Source organism: Oncorhynchus tshawytscha, linkage group LG15, assembly GCF_018296145.1.
Source record: "Oncorhynchus tshawytscha isolate Ot180627B linkage group LG15, Otsh_v2.0, whole genome shotgun sequence".
Taxonomy (NCBI): Eukaryota; Metazoa; Chordata; class Actinopteri; order Salmoniformes; family Salmonidae; genus Oncorhynchus; species Oncorhynchus tshawytscha.
In genome coordinates, this window is record NC_056443.1 from 2734168 (window position 1) to 2745408 (window position 11241).

The following is an 11241-nucleotide window of genomic DNA, read 5'->3' on the forward strand; positions in this document are numbered from 1 at the left end:
TTGATTTGAACTACAGTGCTGACTGTCAGCTTTAATTTGAGGGTATTTTCATTCATATCGGCTGAACCCGTTTAGAAACTACAGCACTTTTTGTACCATAGTCCCCCCATTTTACACCCCCCTATCCACATCGATGGAACAGTAGTGGAGAGGGTAGCAAGTTTTAATTTCCTCGGCATACACATCACAGACAAACTGAATTGGTCCACTCACACAGACAGCATCGTGAAGAAGGCGCAGCAGCGCCTCTTCAACCTCAGGAGGCTGAAGAAATTCGGCTTATCACCAAAAGCACTCACAAACTTCTACAGATGCACAATCGAGAGCATCCTGGCGGGCTGCATCACCGCCTGGTACGGCAACTGCTCCGCCCTCAACCGTAAGGCTCTCCAGAGGGTAGTGAGGTCTGCACAACGCATCACCGGGGGCAAACTACCTGCCCTCCAGGACACCTACACCACCCGATGTTACAGGAAGGCCATAAAGATCATCAAGGACATCAACCACCCGAGCCACTGCCTGTTCACCCCGCTATCATCCAGAAGGCGAGGTCAGTACAGGTGCATCAAAGCTGGGACCAAGAGACTGAAAAACAGCTTCTATCTCAAGGCCATCAGACTGTTAAACAGCCACCACTAACATTGAGTGGCTGCTGCCAACACACTGACACTGACACTGACTCAACTCCAGCCACTTTAATAATGGGAATTGATGGGAAATTATGTAAATATATCACTAGCCACTTTAAACAATGCTACCTTATATAATGTTTACATACCCTACATTATTCATCTCATATGCATACGTATATACTGTACTCTATATCATCGACTGCATCCTTATGTAATACATGTATCACTAGCCACTTTAACTATGCCACTTTGTTTACATACTCATCTCATATGTATATACTGTACTCGATATCAGCTACTGTATCTTGCCTATGCTGCTCTGTACCATCACTCATTCATATATCCTTATGTACATATTCTTTATCCCCTTACACTGTGTATAAGACAGTAGTTTTGGAATTGTTAGTTAGATTACTTGTTGGTTATTACTGCATTGTCGGAACTAGAAGCACAAGCATTTCGCTACACTCGCATTAACATCTGCTAACCATGTGTATGTGACAAATAAAATTTGATTTGATTTGATTTGATTTTTTTAGGGGACCAAAAGTATTGGGATAAATGCAGTTATATGTATATTAAAGTAGTCAAAAGTTTCATATTTGGTCCCATAGTCCTAGCACTCAATTATTACGTCATGCTTTTGACTTTACCAACTTGTTGGATATCATACCCTCAAGACATGCTAACCTCTCCACATTACAATAACAGGGAAGGCTGGCATTTTGGGGGGTATGATATTTGTAACATTCTCATTCATCAATATTCACAATGAATTCAATACCTTTGGAGCTCAGTGTAGTTGCGTTGCCTTTTCACCATAGACAACATGACATTAAAACTCGTCTTCTCAAACAGTACAGTGCCCATTACAGGACTGGCCTTTCACTTCATATACCAGGCAATTTAGACAGTCTCCCCTGTAGTTATATTGCATGGCTATTATGGTCCCAAACAATCCATGTAACTACAAGGTTCCATAATTACTTAGCGTGTGTGTATGTAGACTTAATTGGGCCCCGCCCGGCCACTGACCACACCCATATTCACTTAAATAGAAGTTTATTGTTCATCAAAGTTCTTGTGGACTAATTATTTGGATTACTTCATACATTCTCCAGTAACTTGGTTGGGTAAAACATTTTGACATTCAACGCTGCTGGATTGAATTGTGCCTATTTTGGGGGATTTCTTCTTTCTAGACATTGGATTTTGGGTGTCATCATCATCCCTGCAACATTGAAGATCTTTGGCTGTTACCAAGGCTGTGTTTATTTAATAGCTACTGCGTTTACAGGCAACTCTATACCTTGTGCGCACTCTTAATAACTTAACCTGGATCAGTTTGTTATGTTACACAGACTGCCATGACTAGGTAAATAAAGGCTTGGCTACCCTGTACTTTTGTCTTCACATCCTCCACATCTTCCGCCTCTCTTTAACCCCTCCAAAATTAACCCCTCCAATCACAGAGACACAGGCTAAGGTGTAATGAGAGCCCATAGGCATTTTCCCGTCCCTGGGCTAAACAACCCTAAGAGCACTTCCATGACTATAGGCTACAGATATGTAGAAATAAAGTATTGTTTGTGTATGAAAATCCAATGCGATGACATTGCCTCCAATGTTTACTGTTGACTGTTGCTAAACGAGTCTCACATGCATCAGACTCTGGAGGTCAAGGCAAACAAACCGGCTTGCTTTCCGTGTTTCTAAATTTAAGTACAACTCAAATGGAACCGTGAATGAAGCAGGTTTGGGCAATGGCCTTGGAAACTAGGCTAGTTGGCCAATTCAATGCCACAGTCTTGACACATACAGTATTGTACATAGGCAGCGTCTGTCTGAAATGTTAGTATACCAGTTGATGGTCACAGTATGATCCTAATGTACCAGGACAAAATGTACAGCACCAGGACAGAAAGTCTTCATGTGCAGATGATGGCCTTTATATATGCTGATGGACTGGATGTCCTAAGTATTAAAAGGACCTCAAATCCTGAAGTTGATCCCCACTACGGTCCATCACAGGAGCATTCTTCAAGTGGTGCCTGTATGTGCCCCTTTTTGTCACAAACAGGAAATAGATTCATCATGGCATGTTCAGGCTTTGAAAGTCACTGAAAATGATGCAACATGGGTTTTATTGGGGTTTTATTGTGGAATCCCGTTTATTGCTTCCTGTTGATAAGATACACAGCTTTGATCATTTCTGAGTCACTGTTGTTATAGCCCTGAAAGAACGTGAGCATTTCCCAACGACATTCCTAACACAGTGATAAGCCATCTCGTGCAGCATATTGCTCCCACCTAAATCAATGGTTCAGTCCAAAGGTAAGATTAAAAGAAACCCTTGGCCACAGAATGGTCTTCGAGACACTTTTCAGACCGCTATGAACAGTACACTTTGTTGTTATAATGTGACAGGACAATAGTCTTTGACAGTATATCCTGTGACCAACTCATACCAGGGAAATAGATTGTATTTGTATGATCCTGCCAGCTCTTAGGAGAGAAAGAGTACTGTCCCAAAAGGAAGTATCTATTTAGGTCATTCCCATTGTCTAACAGACTAGCGCTGGATAGGAGTGACACCACCTACCGGAAGACAGTTTATTTATTTTTTACAGTGCATACATTTTTGTACTGGTCCCCCATAAGAATCAAACCCACAGTCCTGGCATTGAATGTGCCATGCTCTACCAATTTAGCCACACGGAACCATAATGGGTCATTCCTAACGGAACCAAGCACGTAGCTTTTCAAGCCAATCGCTCTACATTTTAGACTTACTTTATCAATAGCTACATTATCTGAGGTAAACATCAATGATTGGATTGGTATCAGGATGCTGGACGTGAGTTGACAAACTTTATCTGAAAAGTGCTCGTTAGCTAACCGTATCTTTCAGGTGTGAACTTCAAAAGCTGTTCACTTGTTATTTGGTGGCACTGTTTGTTTTTTGGGAGGTATGCAACAGCAAATGTTTTCAAAAAGTAAACGCAGAGTCATCCAGAGTTGCGATAGAGTGGCCATTGATGTTCTCTCCAGGTGTAAACCTGAGAGCACCTGAGGGAAATGACTGTGCAGGAAATAAATTAGACTAGAGACATACAATGAGAGGCGTCTACACCGCACACATTCTCTCCTTCTTTATAGCCATAATGTGTCGATCATAGGTGATCCTAGACCAGTAATTAGGTTATTGCATGTTTTTCCTTGACATAATGCTGATAGCTAGTGTGTTTAGACTGATATGTTCATTATGGTTATGTAGGCTGAAGGGGAATGTTAATGCCAATAGGGAGGCTTGATAGCATTGTGCTCTGTCACAGGATATGCAATGCTTGGTGCTGCCACATGGATCTTCCAGGAAAGTAGTAGTAAAACAACTAGATGAATGTGGAATCAGGCCTATCTCTATATAATGCTGTGGACGGAACCATGATGTTATAACATGAGGGTAACCTGTTTGTTGTGTTCCCAGACGCTACCGATTACTGTCCACTGTGCCAACCTCTAAGGAATGGCACTGTCGCGTCTTCGGTTATGCCGGATTAAGTGATATGACATGCTATTCTATAAAATCATTTATCTGTAATTAATATTACCTGATCAAGCTAATCATGTAAATGTAATTAACTAGAAAGTCGGGGCACCACAAAATAATGTTTATAGAGATGTTATCTTCTGAATAAACTCTTAAAGACCTGGTAATCTTTTACCTCAATAGCAGTCAATATTTCATCGTCACCTTATTCCGTCTCATCTGAAAGTTGTAAATGCTTAGTTATCTTCACGAACCCTGGCTAACTAACCCTGGCTAAAATGTTGGTTTAATTATTTATTGACTAAATACCTAAATAACCACACAGAATTACATCGACACAGAATGGATCATAAATTGATTACAAATTATGTCATAAAGGAAAATGTCCCTTGCGGACGGAACAGATATGACGGCTGGTTACACAAAGAAGGGGGATTGGGTTCTGAATGAAAGAGCGGGAAGACTAAGAAACAAAAAGGTTTTGTGTCTCTATCGGGCCGTAGGCAGCTATGCTATTGTAAATACAGTATCTTATGCATTCTAAATAACTGCCCATTTGGAAAAGGAAAATGCAATAAATATTTACTCTGAGCTGCGCTTCGTTAGATTGGTTGTAGATAGAAGGCCTGGTTGCCCAGCAGGGATCTCTTTCTCTGGTGGTAACCTGGATACGTTGTAGTATCGTTATGTGTGTTAGACTGGATACTTTGTCCGTCCTTTCCTTGCCCACATTTACAGCGGCTGCTGCTAACTCAACGGCTAGGAGGTATCACTTCTGGAGTACATAAGAGTTCAAAGTTCATACCAAGTTGCCATACCTTTAAGCTCGTGCTATATTCTGGCTGGTATAGTCGAAATTCATCCTTTCGGCGTGTCGATTGTCACCTTTACATTGAACACGATGCTAATTTTGTTAGGTTATTATCTGAGCCCTTTAAACATAGGTCCGTCGTCCTCACGTCCTCGGAACAGAAAGTTGGATTTTCGTCAACGGGCTTATATCGGGGTGAAGAGAATGGTGTTTCATAGTTTACAACCAATGTCTGTTCACTTGGGCGGTGCCTCTGAGTGAGCAGAGTTTCTCTATGACAAACCGTTTTCTCATTTAAGAAGCTAAAATTACATTTCATCTTTTCACAAATAGTTTCATATTTAAACATTTAAATTGCACAATAATTCCATGTGAATCTGATAACTAGAATGTGTCGACTTTCCAAGATACAGTTTATGTCATCCTGTCATTCGTAGTAATGTCTGTCTATGACAACAACTGATCTAAGATCATATTCATTAAGTACCAATGCATATTTTCAACTGGTTGGATTACCGAAATATGGTTCCGTTTCCCACCTTTTGATGTTACCAGACTCTCTATGTTACAAAGGCTTTACAAGAGTCAACTCTATAAATTAGAGAGAGAGAAAGGGGGAAAGGTATTTATGGGGGTCATAAACCTCCCCAACCGGCCAACAGCACCAAAAGGGAAACATTTTAAGATATACTTGACTTTTCATCTTTACCCTCTACTATCATTTAAGTAACTGAATCCATCTTTGAAAGTAGCTAAAGTTTTTGCTTTTTGGGGAGGGAAAACTGCAGGTAGGGTCCCTATACTTGCTAGGTCATGCCTGAACACATTTTTGGAGACAACATTCTGACAATCAATATGTTGTTGTGAGAAAAACGATCCAAAGACTTATGATGACAGCTAAGTTTGTGTGTGAACAAGTTCCTATTTTCCTGCAGCACATACCAAGAACTTGAGTGAATGTGAGTGCCTATGTAATAATGAGACTGCACAAATAAACTGTTTCTACCCCCTGCACAGCGGTAGAGATCACTGGCAGTGTGTATCAGTATCTCATATGCTCTATCTCAGTGGGTGGGTGAACGGACACCGTAGACTTATATAATCAACGTTGGACACAGAAACAGACAGTCAGAGAGCCAGGCGGCTGTGGGGTCTGAGGAAGAAGCGACTGAGTGGACAGAAAGCTCCAGGTTTTCATGGGTCCCTGACCCCTATCAGATTCCACAGCCTCTCCTGACCCTTCCATAACTGTGCCGACGGGCCCATTGCCACCTGGTAACCCACCTCTTCTTTCTCACCCCTCCAGAGGTTCACGCAACTCAAGTCAACCCAGTTCTCTTGGCTCATCTTGGTTTTAGAAGCACTTGATGGTCATTGCAATCCATACTTTTTGGTTCTTCCAGACTATGTTCTGATTTTCATAGTCTTCCTCAAGGCAGGACATGAATAGTCACATATGGTATCCTCCATTTTGAACTAATAGCTACAGTCTCACTACCAAGTCTGCAAATGCTGCTGGAATCGGTAGGACTCAACAATAATTTATGACTGAACAGCATTAGAAGTGAAGTTTTAGAATGAAGTTTTAGAATGAAGTAAAGAAACAATCATGAAATTCCAAACAAAACTCTTATCAAAGTATGGTCCACTGTAGAAGTTCAAAGATGCTAGCTATGGTAAGCCATGAAAATGCATAGTCACAATCCTCTTTTTTTTCTTTTTTTTTACTCCTGAGCCCTTTTGTCAATTACATTTCTGCATAGAATTTTACTGTATCGTGCTTATCAGTCTTTCTACAATAAAATGGAAAAAATAATTGGATAACGTAGCTTATATTAGAGTTTACTAGAGTTTAAATATGGCTGAAAGTGGGTTTAGGTCCCACCTGGCGTGTGGAAAGGAGGCAGGGTGGAGTGTCTGTCTGTGTCAGGAGCTCCTAGTGTGATGGCCTTGTGAGTAAAGTCCACAGAATCTCATCTTGAAAACCATGAAGGTCAGAAACCAAGGAGAAGAAGAAACAACAAAGATGGGAACATGTCTTATATGGGTCAACCTGAAGACACTAGGAGGTTGAAAAAGTCTACACTGGGAGGTTCAAACAGTCTACACTGGGAGGTTCAAACAGTCTACACTGGGAGGTTTAAACAATCTACACTGGAAAGTTCAAACAGTCTACACTGGGAGGTTTAAACAGTCTACACTGGGAGTTTCAAACAGTCTACACTGGGAGGTTCAAACAGTCTCCACTGGGAGATTCAAACAGTCTACACTGGGAGGTTTAAACCACTGGGAGGTTCAAACAGTCTACACTGGGAGATTCAAACAGTCTCCACTGGGAGGTTGAAACAGTCTACACTGGGAGCTTGAAACAGTCTACACTGGGAGGTTCAAACAGTCTACACTGGGAGATTCAAACAGTCTCCACTGAGAGGTTCAAACAGTCTCCACTGGGAGGTTCAAACAGTCTCCACTGAGAGGTTCAAAGAGTCTCCACTGAGAGGTTGAAACAGCCTACACTAGGAGGTTGAAACAGTCTACACTAGGAGGTTGAAACAGTCTACACTGGGAAATTCAATCAGTTTACACTGGGAGGTTCAATCAGTCTACACTGGGAAGTTCAAACAGTCTACACTGGGAGGTTCAAGCAATCTACATTGGGGGGTTCAAACAGTCTACACAGAGGTTCAAACAGTCTACGCTGGGAGGTTTAAACAGTTTACACTGGGAAATTCAATCAGTTTACACTGGGAGGTTCAATCAGTCTACACTGGGAAGTTCAAACAGTCTACACTGGGAGGTTCAAGCAGTCTACATTGGGGGGTTCAAACAGTCTACACAGAGGTTCAAACAGTCTACGCTGGGAGGTTTAAACAGTTTACACTGGGAAATTCAATCAGTTTACACTGGGAGGTTCAATCAGTCTACACTGGGAAGTTCAAACAGTCTACACTGGGAGGTTCAAACAGTCTCCACTGGGAGGTTCAAACAGTCTCCACTGAGAGGTTCAAACAGTCTACACTGGGAGATTCAAACAGTCTCCACTGGGAGGTTCAAACAGTCTACACTGGGAGGTTCAAACAGTCTCCACTGGGAGGTTCAAACAGTCTTCACTGAGAGGTTCAAACAGTCTACACTGGGAGATTCAAACAGTCTCCACTGGGAGGTTCAAACAGTCTACACTGGGAGGTTCAAACAGTCTCCACTGGGAGGTTCAAACAGTCTCCACTAAGAGGTTCAAACAGTCTACACTGGGAGGTTAAACAGTCTACACTGGGAGGTTCAAACAGTCTACACTGGGAGGTTCAAACAGTCTACACTGGGAGATTCAAACAGTCTCCACTGGGAGGTTGAAACAGTCTACACTGGGAGTTTCAAACAGTCTACACTGGGAGGTTCAATCAGTCTACACTGGGAAGTTCAAACAGTCTACACTGGGAGGTTCAAACAGTCTCCACTGAGAGGTTCAAAAAGTCTCCACTGGGAGGTTCAAACAGTCTCCACTGAGAGGTTCAAAGAGTCTCCACTGAGAGGTTGAAACAGTCTACACTAGGAGGTTGAAACAGTCTACACTGGGAAATTCAATCAGTTTACACTGGAAGGTTCAATCAGTCTACACTGGGAAATTCAATCAGTTTACACTGGAAGGTTCAATCAGTCTACACTGGGAAGTTCAAACAGTCTACACTGGGAGGTTCAAACAGTCTACACTGGGAAGCTCAAACAGTCTACACAGAGGTTCAAACGATCTACGCTGGGAGGTTTAAACAGTTTACACTGGGAGGTTCAATCAGTCTACACTGGGAAGCTCAAACAGTCTACACTGGGAGGTTCAAACAGTCTACACTGGGAGGTTCCAACAGTCTACACTGGGAGGTTCAAACCTACAATACATTCACACCACTCTGTAAGTAGGTCATTTTGGAATTATGACGGATATACTATCAGCATGCCGTCATGAATCTGCCTCCATGTTTTATGTAGGAAGTTGATGGTCATATTTTTTGGATGCAATTCACATTACTATGATTATTATTGTCCATTTACATTTCTTCACGTTTCTCAACAATAAAACATTAAATTGTCTTTTTTGTCACAATCCATCACCCACGTTACACAATTACTTTAACATTTATCATTAGAACTGTTGTGCAATCCACAAAGCAACCTTTTAAATGTTTTCTGTTCGTATTTTGAAAGCAAAGTGAGCACTTAAATCAATCATAGACAGGAAATGAATCCAACATGCCAATGTTCAGCTCTAGTAACACACTCATACAATTAACCCATGTCGGCTTGTCAACACGTCTTTTCCAAGAAAAGCTTGTCTACTCTAAAGGATTGTACTGCTCAAATAAAATAAAAGAGTTTGTTCAACAAAAAAATGACATGTAAGCAATGAGAGAACAGGAAGTGTTGTGGATAGAAATGTGTTCAGAAGTGATTTGAAACTAACCCCAGACTAATGTGGTGCTGTTTTCATTCTGTCTGATGTGGTTAGACACTGTCTGACTCTGTTGAAGAAAAGGGCACTAACCATTTGCAATGAGGAACTATTGGTCTACTAGTTGTAGAAATAGTAGTAGTCCGGTCTGATGTTTACGCCACCATTTTAGCCACTGTTTCAGGCAACATTTCAGCCACAATGAAAAATGTGCTTGATTAACATCACAACACCACATTTCCTTCCTCTTCCCAGAAGACACTTGAAAACACCTCTTACAGTTCTTCATGAGAACATTTTTTTTTTAATCTTCTCAAATGCTGATGCTATTTCAGACAGGAAGCTGTGTCATAATGCCCACCTTATATTGTCCCCTTAACCTCCTGTCCTCCACAGGAAATGGTCATGGAGATGGTATTTCACAGCACTTCCGGCATGGTGCACTGCGACAATGCTGTTGAGCAAAGAGACCAAAATCATGCAACAACGACTGGAAGACAGGAACTTTGACTGCCGTTGCTGTGGCAGTGGGAAAACAGTGCACTCATCTGTAAGTAGATCGAGTCTGCATGTCTTCTTCACAGCCTTGTCTCAGTGTCTCTGTTGATGTTTCTTTCATGCTCTACCACTTGTTGAGTGTATCACTTCTGTGTACACCTCAGCGTATGCTGTTGGATCTTTGCAAGTCTCAGAGTACTTTCTCTAACACTTACAAAGAGTTAGGCCAATGTATTAGTGGTCTAATTGAGTCTTATCTTAAGCCTGTCTTTCTAGTGTCGTCTTAAGCCTGTCTTTCTAGTGTCATCTTAAGCCTGTTTTTCTAGTGTCGTCTTAAGCCTGTCTTTCTAGTGTCATCTTAAGCCTGTCTTTCTAGTGTCGTCTTAAGCCTGTCTTTCTAGTGTCATCTTAAGCCTGTTTTTCTAGTGTCGTCTTAAGCCTGTCTTTCTAGTGTCGTCTTAAGCCTGTCTTTCTAGTGTCGTCTTAAGCCTGTCTTTCTAGTGTCATCTTAACCTTGTCTTTCTAGTGTCATCTTAAGCCTGTTTTTCTAGTGTCATCTTAAGCCTGTCTTTCTAGTGTCATCTTAAGCCTGTCTTTCTAGTGTCGTCTTAAGCCTGTCCGTCTGTCTCTCATTGAGTCTCATTGTACGCCTCTTCCTTTCTCTCTCTCTCTCTCTCTCTCTCTCTCTCTCTCTGTCTGTGTCTGTCTGTCTGTCTGTCTCATTGAGTCTCATTGAGTCTCATTGTCAGTGGTGTAGTGGTACTTGGAGAAGTGGGTATACTCTAATTTTGCCTAACATTTTCCTATAGTTGTTTAATGTTTTCACTCTCAAAATTACGCTTTTTAATAGAAAAACTTCAGAAATGTGAAGTTTGAAGTCTATAACCGGCTACTGATGTCTTTCAATTCTATGAGCTGCTCCATGCATCAACAACAAGTTGAGAGCTATGTGCTCTTGCTGCCTGATATTCTGCTAAAACTAGCTATTTGTGCAGTGTGAATGTGAATAGCCTATATTCACATACTTTGCGATTGTGTAGGCTACTTTGTGCATGATTTCGCAATTGTACTACATAGTTGATATGGTGTTTACCTTCACTATGCTACTTTGATACACATTGGTGCGGATTGAGAAGTAATATGCAATTCCCACTGAAAAGAAAGTGGGTATACGTCTTATAGCCCCCACTACACCAATGCTCATCGTAAATCTGTCTCTCTATCTCTCTGTCTTTCCCCACCTAAGGACATCGTGTCCCAGCGTGGGCTGCAGAGAATGTTGCAACTGACGTGCCCTGATTAGTTGTGT